Source organism: Cherax quadricarinatus, chromosome 20 (assembly GCF_038502225.1).
Source record: "Cherax quadricarinatus isolate ZL_2023a chromosome 20, ASM3850222v1, whole genome shotgun sequence".
NCBI lineage: Eukaryota > Metazoa > Arthropoda > Malacostraca > Decapoda > Parastacidae > Cherax > Cherax quadricarinatus.
Genome location: NC_091311.1, coordinates 41,956,845 through 41,970,676, shown reverse-complemented (window position 1 = coordinate 41,970,676; position 13,832 = coordinate 41,956,845). Strand labels below are relative to the sequence as shown.

General features: G+C 41.0%; 1 protein-coding gene across 5 annotated transcripts in view; it reads left to right on the top strand.

Moving 5' to 3' along the window:
• Gmd (GDP-mannose 4,6 dehydratase) overlaps window positions 1-13,832 on the top strand; it is a gene marked incomplete at its 3' end in the record, with an annotated part of 108,607 nt that overhangs the window by 22,977 nt on the left and 71,798 nt on the right. Inside the window, 1 exon segment of one of the 5 annotated variants that reach the window (XM_070086989.1) lies at window positions 12,762-12,876. 5 annotated transcript variants of the gene reach the window in all.

The window sequence follows — 13,832 nt, the reverse complement described above, 5'->3', positions numbered from 1 at the left end:
TGTATAATCTCAGTTACATTGAGGGCGTTCTTCCTACTTCCTGGACCAAAAGTCTCATTGTGCCTATCCCTAAGCCCCAACAACCTGATACATTTAGACCGATCTCCTTAACTAGTTGTCTTTGTAAAACCTTTGAAAGAATGATACTTAACAGACGGTACTACAGAATCAGACACCAACTTTCCCCCTACCTCTATGGGTTCATGAAAGGTAAAAGTGTGCAGAACTGTATTTCCACCTTTCTCACTGAACACACCTCTACTAGTTTTACCACTTTTCTTGATCTAAAATCTGCATTTGATATTGCGAACAGAACCGTTATACTACATGAACTAGCCAAAATGAATATTGGTGGTAGCTTACTCTGCTGGATAATAGGATACCTGTCAAATAGAGTATCCTCTGTCCTTTATCAAGGCTTTAGAAGTGAGTCTAAAGAAATGTCTTTAGGTACACCGCAGGGAGGAGTTCTTAGTCCCATGCTATTTAATATTCTGATTAATGCTCTCCTAAATGCTCTACCTGCCTCACCTAAACATATAGCTATAAGCCATGCTGATGACATCATGATACATACAACAGGGCATAAGAAGATGAGCACCATTCTTAATGAAGTTCAAGCAATTTGTAATCGACTAGGCCTCATAATATCTTCCTCTAAAACAAAGATATTAACAAGCAAACGACATCCCCCACCCATCTATTTGCAGGGTGAATCATTAGCTACGTTAAAACCTACAGATATCTTGGCGTAGATGTACCCTTTAACAAATCCACTATACCACAACTAAATAAGAAATGCAAAGATAGGCTAAATGCTCTCAAAACTGTGGCTGGCTACAACCCCAACTATTACCTGGAGATTACCTGGAGAGAGTTTCGGGGGTCAACGCCCCCGCGGCCCGGTCTGTGACCAGGCCTCCTGGTGGATCAGCGCCTGATCAACCAGGCTGTTGCTGCTGGCTGCACGCAAACCAACGTACGAGCCACAGCCCGGCTGATCAGGAACTGACTTTAGGTGCTTGTCCAGTGCCAGCTTGAAGACTGCCAGGGGTCTGTTGGTAATCCCCCTTATGTGTGCTGGGAGGCAGTTGAACAGTCTCGGGCCCCTGACACTTATTGTATGGTCTCTTAACGTGCTAGTGACACCCCTGCTTTTCATTGGGGGGATGGTGCATCGTCTGCCAAGTCTTTTGCTTTCGTAGTGAGTGATTTTCGTGTGCAAGTTCGGTACTAGTCCCTCTAGGATTTTCCAGGTGTATATAATCATGTATCTCTCCCTCCTGCATTCCAGGGAATACAGGTTTAGAAACCTCAAGCGCTCCCAGTAATTGAGGTGTTTTATCTTCGTTATGCGCGCCGTGAAAGTTCTCTGTACATTTTCTAGGTCGGCAATTTCACCTGCCTTGAAAGGTGCTGTTAGAGTGCAGCAATATTCCAGCCTAGACAGAACAAGTGACCTGAAGAGTGTCATCATGGGCTTGGCCTCCCTAGTTTTGAAGGTTCTCATTATCCATCCTGTCATTTTTCTAGCAGATGCGATTGATACAATGTTATGGTCCTTGAAGGTGAGATCCTCCGACATAATCACTCCCAGGTCTTTGACGTTGGTGTTTCGCTCTATTTTGTGGCCAGAATTTGTTTTGTACTCTGATGAAGATTTAATTTCCTCATGTTTACCATATCTGAGTAATTGAAATTTCTCATCGTTGAACTTCATATTGTTTTCTGCAGCCCACTGAAAGATTTGGTTGATGTCCGCCTGTAGCCTTGCAGTGTCTGCAATGGAAGACACTGTCATGCAGATTCGGGTGTCATCTGCAAAGGAAGACACGGTGCTGTGGCTGACATCCTTGTCTATGTCGGATATGAGGATGAGGAACAAGATGGGAGCTAGTACTGTGCCTTGTGGAACAGAGCTTTTCACCGTAGCTGCCTCGGACTTTACTCTGTTGACGACTACTCTCTCTGTTCTGTTAGTGAGGAAATTATAGATCCATCGACCGACTTTTCCTGTTATTCCTTTAGCACGCATTTTGTGCGCTATTACGCCATGGTCACACTTGTCGAAGGCTTTTGCAAAGTCTGTATATATTACATCTGCATTCTTTTTGTCTTCTAGTGCATTTAGGACCTTGTCGTAGTGATCCAATAGTTGAGACAGACAGGAGCGACCTGTTCTAAACCCATGTTGCCCTGGGTTGTGTAACTGATGGGTTTCTAGATGGGTGGTGATCTTGCTTCTTAGGACCCTTTCAAAGATTTTTATGATATGGGATGTTAGTGCTATTGGTCTGTAGTTCTTTGCTGTTGCTTTACTGCCCCCTTTGTGGAGTGGGGCTATGTCTGTTGTTTTTAGTAACTGAGGGACGACCCCCGTGTCCATGCTCCCTCTCCATAGGATGGAAAAGGCTCGTGATAGGGGCTTCTTGCAGTTCTTGATGAACACAGAGTTCCATGAGTCTGGCCCTGGGGCAGAGTGCATGGGCATGTCATTTATCGCCTGTTCGAAGTCATTTGGCGTCAGGATAACATCGGATAGGCTTGTGTTAATCAAATTTTGTGGCTCTCTCATAAAAAATTCATTTTGATCTTCGACTCTCAGTCTGGTTAGCGGCTTGCTAAAAACTGAGTCATATTGGGACTTGAGTAGCTCACTCATTTCCTTGCTGTCATCTGTGTAGGACCCATCTTGTTTAAGTAGGGGCCCAATACTGGACGTTGTTCTCGATTTTGATTTGGCATAGGAGAAGAAATACTTTGGGTTTCTTTCGATTTCATTTATGGCTTTTAGTTCTTCCCGCGATTCCTGACTCCTAAAGGATTCTTTTAGCTTAAGTTCGATGCTTGCTATTTCTCTGACCAGTGTCTCCCTACGCATTTCAGATATATTGACCTCTTTTAGCCGCTCTGTTATTCTTTTCCGTCGCCTGTAAAGGGAGCGCCTGTCTCTTTCTATTTTACATCTACTCCTCCTTTTTCTTAGAGGAATAAGCCTTGTGCATACATCGAGTGCCACCGAGTTAATCTGTTCTAGGCATAAGTTGGGGTCTGTGTTGCTTAGTATATCTTCCCAGCTTATATCGGTTAGGACTTGGTTTACTTGGTCCCACTTTATGTTTTTGTTATTGAAGTTGAATTTGGTGAATGCTCCCTCGTGACTAGTCTCATTTTGTCGGTCTGGGGCTCCACGCATACATGTCTGAACCTCAATTATGTTGTGATCTGAGTATATTGTTTTTGATATGGTGACATTTCTTATCATATCATCATTGTTAGTGAAGATGAGGTCTAGTGTATTCTCCAGTCTAGTAGGCTCTATTATTTGCTGGTTTAAATTGAATTTTGTGCAGAGATTTAAAAGCTCGTGTGAGTGTGAGTTTTCATCAGAGCTGCCTCCTGGTGTTATTACTGCAACAATATTATTTGCTATATTCCTCCATTTTAGGTGCCTTAAGTTGAAATGGTGCTAATATGAGAATCGTGAGAATGATGTACATAGCCTATGTTAGGTCCTTAATTGATTATGCTGCTCCCATGTTGATATTAGCTACGGAAAGTTCTCTCCGACCCTTGGAGTTAATGCAGAATGAAACTCTCAGAATTATTCTTGGGTGTCCCAAATCTACAAAGGTTCTTAATATGAGGAAGGAGCTTAGTATTTCTAGTATCAGTGATAGGATTGTTGAGATTAGCACTGTACTCGGTATTAGAATGTTGAGAAATGAACCAGACACAGTCACAATGAATCTTACCAAGTGTCTAGAGGTAAATATACACAGATCTAAATGGATTGTGAAAACGTGCAATTGCATTAAGTTTTACAACCTGCATGAACTGTATCACTGTAGGCAACAAGAGCATTTCACCCCTCCATGGAAGATGTGTTCATTTAATATCACATACCTGCAAGTCCCTCCCAAGAAGCTCATTGCTAGTAATCCCTTCCTTAAATCACTTGTTAAAGCAACTGCTCAAGAAGAAATTTCTCGCCTAACTGGTAGTAATAAGTTATCACAAGTTATATACATTGATGGATCTAAGCAGGAGTCTTCTGGCAGGGCTGCATCTGCTCTTGTTGCCACCTCCCTTGTTAAGAACGATAATAAATTTGCTGAGTTAGGCATAAGAATTAACAACTGGGCGTCTACACTGCAAACTGAATTGTTTGCAATCCTGGAGTTTACCTGGCGCTAATGGCGCTAAAGCTAACCTATGACACCGAGCTTGACTCTATCATCATTACTGATTCTATGTCATGATTGAAGGCTCTTGACTCATATAATGACTCCAATGACATGCTCATTGGAGAAGCCAGGTATAGATGCTCAAAAATCAGGGACAAAGGAATTAATGTACAGTTGCTATGGATCCCATCACACATTGGATTACTCCTTCATGATAAAGTTGATACGTTAGCCAAGAAGAGTACCCAGAAGGAGAATGTAGAATATAACTTTGGTATAACTGTGTCTAGCATTAGGAATAATATTAGGAGAGAAGTAAATAATGAAAATGATTGTTATAGGAATGCAGTTAGAAGCCTGAGTAGATCTATAACCCACTATGATAACATGAACGTAGATAAGTATGTTTATGGAGCAACGTGCAATGTGAACAGACTGACTGATGTTGTAGTGGCCAGGCTTAGGCTTGGTTACAAGTACTTCTGGCAGTTTGGGAGACACACAGATGATGATCAAACTAAATGTAAATTATGTGATCAGGCATATGGTCACTGTCTTGAACACTATGTGCTTAATTGTCCACTTATTGAGGAATACAGAGACAGACAGTATAATAACCTATGTGACATGTCAATATATCTTATAAATGAAAATAAGATACCAGATGTACTAAGCAAATTTCCTAAATTTGCTTGTAACAGATAAGCAAACTATAGATATGTAGGTAGTAGGTTGGTAGACAGCAACCACCCAGGGAAGTACTACCGTCCTGCCAGATGACTTTGAAACAGAAACCTGTAACTGTTTTGCATGATGGTAGGATTGCTGGTTTCTTTCTTTTTCTGTCTCATAAACACGCTAGATAACAGGGATATCTTGCTATTCCTACTTACACTTTGGTCACACTTCACAGACACGCACATGCATATATATATATATACATACATCTAGGTTTTTCTCCTTTTTTCTAAATAGCTCTTGTTCTTCTTTATTTCTTCTATTGTCCATGGGGAAGTGGAAAAGATTCTTTCCTCCGTAAGCCATGCGTGTCGTATGAGGCGACTAAAATGCCGGGAGCAATGGGCTAGTAACCCCTTCTCCTGTAGACATTTGCTAAAAAAGAGAAGAAGAAAAACTTTATAAAACTGGGATGCTTGAATGTGCGTGGATGTAATGCGGATGACAAGAAACAGATGACTGCTGATGTTATGAATGAAAAGAAGTTGGATGTCCTGGCCCTAAGCGAAACAAAGCTCAAGGGGGTAGGGGAGTTTCGGTGGGGGGAAATAAATGGGATTAAATCTGGAGTATCTGAGAGAGTTAGAGCAAAAGAAGGGGTAGCAGTAATGCTGAAGGATCAGTTATGGAAGGAGAAAAGAGAATATGAATGTGTAAATTCAAGAATTATGTGGATTAAAGTAAAGGTTGGATGCGAAAAGTGGGTCATAATAAGCGTGTATGCACCTGGAGAAGAGAGGAATGCAGAGGAGAGAGAGAGATTTTGGGAGATGTTAAGTGAATGTATAGGAGCCTTTGAACCAAGTGAGAGAGTAATTGTGGTAGGGGACCTGAATGGTAAAGTATGAGAAACTTTTAGAGAGGGTGTGGTAGGTAACTTTGGGGTGCCAGGTGTAAATGATAATGGGAGCCCTTTGATTGAACTTTGTATAGAAAGGGGTTTAGTTATAGGTAATACATATTTTAAGAAAAAGAGGATAAATAAGTATACAAGATATGATGTAGGGCGAAATGACAGTAGTTTGTTGGATTATGTATTGGTAGATAAAAGACTGTTGAGTAGACTTCAGGATGTACATGTTTATAGAGGGGCCACAGATATATCAGATCACTTTCTAGTTGTAGCTACACTGAGAGTAAAAGGTAGATGGGATACAAGGAGATTAGAAGCATCAGGGAAGAGAGAAGTGAAGGTTTATAAACTAAAAGAGGAGGCAGTTAGGGTAAGATATAAAATAAAAAAATCAATCTCTCTCTTGTCTCACTTCTTTATCCTTGTCAGAGACCTCAACCAGGAGTGAGACAAGATTTACCGCCTCTAAAACCACGCTGGTTATCGTTTAAATAAGCCTTCCTTTGCAGGTGCTTCATCACTCTTATTGTCATTATTACCATCATACTATGCTTGTTATTGCCACTGATCTGTAGTTTAATTCAACCTGTTTGTCCTCTTTTTTTGATTGCTGGCACTATGTTTGTTGCCTTCCCTACCTCTGACAGTTGTTCTGTATCAAGTGGCCTGTAAGTATTCCCAGTGTTCCTGTTCCCTCTTACAGAGCCCAGGGAGAGGAACTGTCTGATCGCAGGGCCTTCAAGGTATCTACTTCAATCACTAGTTTCTTCACCTCTTTTTTTTCTCTTGTGTGTATTGTGTCCAGCGCTCGCTGGTGTACGCTCGTTAATGTACGTCTTCTCATTGACTCTTCTGTAATGGTTAGTATCATCCAAGAAAGCGGCCTTAGCGTGAGCTGAGCTCCTCGCAGGCTTCCTGGTCATTTCTTGTGAGCTCTACTTCTTCCTTCTTCAAATTCAAATTCAATTCAAATTCAAAGTTTATTCTCTATAATGATTACAATGCTGAGTTTACAGAAATTTGGTTATTGTTTGGTTTACATGTAGTAAAATAGTGATTACAGAGTGTACCACTAGAACGCTTAGCATGGCTAGGCATTTCGGGCAGACTTAGTTTTATTCTTAATTGTAAAATATTACAAATTATGAGGTAAGTTGGTATTATGGCTAAGTGACTAAATACTAGTTTGTGAGTTTAGCAATGTGAATGCTTTTGTTTTGGCACAGTACATAGTTTCAGTATTGGAGTATCACAGGATTCATTATTTTAAGACTGAGATTAATATTTCTGTTTATGGTCAAATGAGTGAGTGAGTGTAAGTGTGAACCACCAGGTGGTATTCGTGTAGTTAGTTGACGGGGTGTATCAGGGAGATAAGATGTTTTCTAATGGTAGTTTTGAAGGTGATGAATGTGTCTGCAGTTCTAGAGTTCTCAGGTAGGGTATTCCAGATTTTAGGGCCTTTGACATACATTGAATTTTTGTAAAGGTTTAGTCGGACACGGGGAATGTCGTAGAGATGTTTGTGTCTGGTGTTATGCCTGTGGGTTCTGTCACAACTATCAAGAAAGCGTTTTAGGTCAAGGGTGATCTTAGAGTTTAAGGACCTGTAGATATATATTGCACAGTAGTAAGTGTGGATGTACTGAACTGGGAGTAAGTTTAGATCTATGAAGAGTGGGGGGGGGGGTGTTGCCAGGGATGGGATTTAGTGATTATTCTTACTGCAGCTTTTTGTTGGGTTATTATTGGCTTTAGGTGTGTTGCTGCAGTTGATCCCCAAGCACAAATAGCATAGGTGAGGTATGGATAAATAAGTGAGTGGTATAGTGTGAGAAGGGCATTTTGCGGCAAGTAGTATCGTATCTTGGAGAGGATCCCAACCGTTTTGGATACTTTTTTGGCTATATGCTGGATATGGGTGCTGAAATTCAGGTTTGTAGATGAATGGTTCAGAGAACCGACATGTTGATAAATTAGACACATGTGCAACTCTTGGGTATCTTTATTGAGGAAACGTTTCGCCACACAGTGGCTTCATCAGTCCATACATGGGAGAAAATTGAAGAACAGGAGGAGAATGAGGTAATCAGTCCCTCAACCTTGAGTCGATGTGTTCAGTCCATCAATCTTGAGTAGAATACGGCAGATGAGTGGCGAGACGTTTCCTCAATAAAGATACCCAAGAGTTGCACATGTGTCTAATTTATCAACATGTCGGTTCTCTGAACCATTCATCTACAAACCTGTCAGACACTGCAACTTCTTGGGATCTTAATACTTAGGAATTCTTCGCTTGCCTAATTCTTGGGCACAACCTACTTCCACATTGAACAAATGTGACACCACCTATGACTGCTACACCTCTCCTGCCATACGGTTTATAAGCTGCTTCTCCGCTCATCTGCCGTATTCTACTCAAGATTGATGGACTGAACACATCGACTCAAGGTTGAGGGACTGATTACCTCATTCTCCTCCTATTCTTCAATTTTCTCCTATGTATGGACTGATGAAGCCACTGTGTGGCGAAACGTTTCCTCAATAAAGATACCCAAGAGTTGCACATGTGATAAAGTTGGTAGAATTACCGACAATATGTAAAGTAAAAGGACACAAGTGCAACTAATGTGACATTTATTGTGGCAACGTTTCGCTCTCCTGGAGAGCGAAACGTTGCCACAATAAATGTCACATTAGTTGCACTTGTGTCCTTTTACTTTACAGTTGCACATGTGTCTAATTTATCAACATGTCGGTTCTCTGAACCATTCATCTACAAACCTGTCAGACACTGCAACTTCTTGGGATCTTAATACTTAGGAATTCTTCGCTTGCCTAATTCTTGGGCACAACCTACTTCCACATTGAACAAATGTGACACTACCTATGACTGCTACACCTCTCCTGCCATACGGTTTATAAGCTGCTTCTCCGCTCATCTGCCGTATTCTACTCAAGATTGATGGACTGAACACATCGACTCAAGGTTGAGGGACTGATTACCTCATTCTCCTCCTGTTCTTCAATTTTCTCCTGGACGACGCCAAGGAAGGTAAAAACATTGTTGTTGTTGGGGATAGCCAGATTAGGTACATGGATAGGGCATTCTGTTTGAAGGATAGGAGTAGGAGGCAGAGAGTATGTTTTCCTGGGGCTGGGATGAAGGATATTGTTAGCCGTCTGGATGACATCATGAGAGGTAATGGGAGCAATCCTATTATCTGTCTCAGTGCTGGAGGCAACGATGTTGGCAGACGTAGGAGTGAGGACCTGATTAGCAGGTATAGGTCAGCAATAGAGATAATTAGGAAGAAGGGTGGGAAACCTGTCATATGTGGCATTTTGCCAAGGAGAGGAGTTGGAAATGAATGGTTGTCCAGAGCAATTGGTGTCAATTGCTGGCTGGACAAATACTGTAAGGAAAATGCGGTAACATTCATTGACAACTGGGACCTCTTCTATGGCAGAAATGACATGTATGCCAGGGATGGGGTTCACTTGTCTAGGTGTGGGGTGGGAGCATTGGCCAACGCAGTGGAGGGAGCTGTTAGGTCTTTAAACTAGGAATAGTTAGTGGTATGGGTTTTGGCGGGAAAACTGTGAAGTCGCAGGGTAGTAACATGAGTACTAGGAGAACTAGTAATAGGCAAAATGAGGAGGATATTGGAAAGCCAGTGGCACTAATTGACAATGACAGTAATAGGTTTAGTGGAATAACAGAAAGGAGCAGGAAGGGTAAAGAGATAGGAGGGTCATTAAATATTTATTACACAAATAGTCGCAGTGCTAGGAATAAGATGGACGAGTTGAGACTAGTTGCTAGTGCAGGTAACATAGATGTATTTGCCATTACTGAGACGTGGTTTAATTCAAAAAGTCGGGACATGCCTGCAGAATGTAACATTCAGGGTTTTAAATTGTTCCAAGTAGATAGAAGTATCGGGAAGGGGGGTGGGGTGGCATTGTATGTCCGAGATCGCTTGAACTGTTGCATAAAAACGGGTATTAAGTCTGAAGTAACACATACAGAGTCTGTTTGGATAGAATTTTCAGAGGGACATGAAAAATTAATTTTAGGTGTGATATACCGTCCCCCAAATTTAGATAGGGACCAGGGGAGACTACTATGGGAGGAAATTGTTAAGGCCACAAGGCACGATAATGTAGTAATTCTAGGAAACTTTAACTTTAGTCATATTGATTGGAATTTCTTGACTGGGAATTTAGAATCATACGATTTCTTAGAAGTAGTTCAGGATTGTTTTTTGAAGCAGTTTGTGACAGAACCTACAAGGGGTAATAACCTGCTTGACTTAGTTCTGGCAAACAATGAATCCCTTGTTAATAATTTAGAAGTTTCAGAGGAACTGGGTGCTAGCGACCACAAATCAATTACATTTAGCAATGAATGGAAGTATGATAGTAGGGATAACTCAGTAACAGTCCCAGATTTTCGCTTAGCAGATTACGATGGACTTAGAGAACACTTATCATCTGTTGACTGGGGTAACGAAGAGAGCTATCAATATGACAGTTTTCTGAACACAATACATGCTGCTCAAAGAACGTTTATCCCTTATAAGGAAATTAGATCAAATAGAAATGACCCAAAATGGATGAATAATAGGCTGAAATATCTACTAGGGCATAAGAAAGGAATTTATAGGCGTATCAAAAGAGGCGAGGGTCATCTTATGAATCAGTATATTGACATTAAGAGGGACATTAAAAAGGGGATAAGAAAAGCTAAAAGGGACTATGAAATTAAAGTTGCTAGGGATTCTAAAACTAACCCAAAAAGTTTTTTCCAGGTCTATAGAACAAAAGTCAGAGATAAGATAGGTCCCCTTAAAAATAACTATGGGCATCTTACTGACAAAGAGAATGAAATGTGCTCGATTTTAAATAATTATTTTCTCTCGGTTTTTACACAGGAAGACACTAATAATATTCCGGTAATTAATTTTTATAGTGGATCAGAAGAAGATAAATTATGTAACATCACAGTCACTAGTGAAATGGTTGTGAAGCAGATAGACAGACTGAAGCAAAATAAGTCACCGGGTCCTGATGAGGTTTTTTCAAGGGTTCTAAAGGAATGCAAAATGGAAGTCTGTGAACCATTAACTAATATTTTTAATTTATCTCTTCAAACAGGTGCAGTGTCTGATATGTGGAAGATGGCTAATGTAATTCCTATTTTTAAAACAGGGGACAAGTCGTTACCGTCAAATTACCGCCCAATAAGCCTGACCTCAATTGTAGGCAAATTACTAGAGTCAATTATAGCTGAGATTATAAGAAGCCATCTCGATAAGCATAGCTTGATTAATGATACTCAGCATGGATTCACAAGAGGCCGGTCTTGTCTAACTAATTTATTAACTTTCTTCAGTAAAGCTTTTGAGGCTGTTGACCACGATAAAGAATTTGATATTATTTACTTAGATTTTAGTAAGGCATTTGATAGAGTTCCGCACCAAAGACTGTTGAAGAAAGTAGCAGCTCATGGCATTGGGGGAAGGGTGCTCTCGTGGATCGAATCATGGCTCACAGACAGGAAGCAAAGAGTGTCCATAAATGGGGTTAAATCCGAGTGGGGATCAGTAACAAGTGGCGTTCCACAGGGATCAGTCTTGGGCCCGTTGTTGTTTATAATATATATCAATGATCTTGATGAAGGAATTACTAGTGATATGAGCAAATTCGCCGATGACACGAAGATAGGTAGGATAATTGATTCAAACGTAGATGTTAGGGAACTTCAGGAGGATTTAGACAAACTCTACTCTTGGTCAGAAAAGTGGCAGATGCAGTTCAATGTAGATAAATGCAAGGTTCTGAAGCTCGGGAGTGTCCATAACCCTAGCACTTATAAGTTAAATAATGTAGAACTTAACCATACAGATTGCGAAAAGGACTTGGGGGTTATGGTAAGCAGCAACCTTAAACCAAGACAGCAATGCCTAAGCGTACGTAATAAGGCAAATAGATTACTGGGATTTATATCAAGAAGTGTAAGCAACAGAAGTCCAGAGGTCATACTGCAGCTTTATACATCATTAGTAAGGCCTCACCTAGATTATGCAGCTCAATTCTGGTCTCCATATTACAGAATGGACATAAATTCGTTAGAAAACATTCAGCGTAGGATGACTAAATTAATACATAGCATTAGAAATCTTCCTTATGAAGAAAGATTGAAGACTCTTAAGTTACATTCACTTGTTAGACGAAGAATGAGGGGAGACCTGATCGAAGTGTATAAGTGGAAGATAGGTATTAATAAAGGGGATATTAACAAGGTCTTGAGGATATCTCTCCAAGAGAGAACCCGCAGTAATGGATTTAAATTAGATAAGTTTAGATTTAGAAAGGACATAGGAAAGTATTGGTTTGGAAATAGGGTAGTAGATGAGTGGAACAGTCTACCTAGTTGGGTTATTGAGGCTAGGACTTTGGGTAGTTTCAAATTTAGGTTGGATAAATACATGAGTGGGAAGGGTTGGATTTGAGTGGGACTTGCACATCAGAGCTTATTTCTTGAGTAGCATTGAAAATTGGGTAGGTCAAATGTTTGTTAGTGGGATGAATTGTAAAGGACCTGCCTAGTATGGGCCAACAGGCCTGCTGCAGTGTTCCTCCTTTCTTATGTTCTTATGTTCTTATGTATGGACTGATGAAGCCACTGTGTGGCGAAACGTTTCCTCAATAAAGATACCCAAGAGTTGCACATGTGTCTAATTTATCGAAATTCGGGTTGTTGTCAAGGTCTTTCTAACTGAATTTTTTACTGTTGTCTTCCTTCTGATATTACTGTATAGCAACTTTCGATGCTATGTGACTCTCTAGTTTTCATTCAGCTTCTCTTCTCACTCGCTCGTATTCGCGTCTGACTCTCCTGCTCTCTTCTCTATGGGCACACTCCGTACGCATGTTTAAACATCTGTGTCCTCTTACACCTGTCGAGAGGAGGGGGGAAGAGAGAAGGGGGAAAACAACACCTGGTGTCAGTCCCTCAGTTCTCATTTAGAGTGCCAAGTGACCGTGTGTGTGTGTGTGATCACCAACTTATCTACCATTCTTCCTCAAAAGGTTAATATGTCACTCATTATACTGGGAACTTAAACTGACAGAGGGACGCTCAGAGTGTGTCCCTGATGAAATGAATGCACACTTTCTCCCTTGTTTTTGACATTCTACTGTGCTGTATCATGGCGTCTGCCACAGACAATGACACGTCACTCAGATCATATGTAAAATAAAAAAAGGACAATATAATATTGGTATTACACCATTGTAACATATAAACATCTGAAGTGTGCATACATTTATAAACATTTAAAGCGTGTGTATATATTTAGTTGGTTTATTACTCTTCACCCGAGAGAGATATACTGCTAGAGTCATCATGTGTTATATCCCCGGCAGAGCAGGATTAAGATTTTGTAGGCCCCTGTGAGGCTCCCAGTGATATTTTCAAAAGGAAAAAAATTAATCACAACATTGAACAGAGTCAACGGTGTCCAGTAGTTCGGTTGCTAGCGCATTCAGCTCACACACTGAGGTCCGGGGCTCGGTTTCCGGTACGGCTGGAAATATTAGGACGTGTTTTCATAAGATACCTGCTGTCCAGTGTTCACCCACCGGTAAAATGAGTACCTGGGTGTTAGTCGACTGGTGTGGGTCGCATCCTGGGACAAAATTGACCTAATTTGTTAGTACCACACTAGTACTCAGCACTGGTCACCACACCAGCAGTGTCAGTGAGTACCACACTAGTACTCAGCACTGGTCACCACACCAGTAGTGTCTGTGAGTACCACACTAGTACTCAACACTGGTAACCACACCAGTAGTGTCTGTGAGTACCACACTAGTACTCAACACTGGTAACCACACCAGTAGTGTCTGTGAGTACCACACTAGTACTCAGCACTGGTCACCACACCAGCAGTGTCAGTGAGTACCACACTAGTACTCAACACTGGTAACCACACCAGTAGTGTCTGTGAGTGCCACACTAGTACTCAACACTGGTAACCACACCA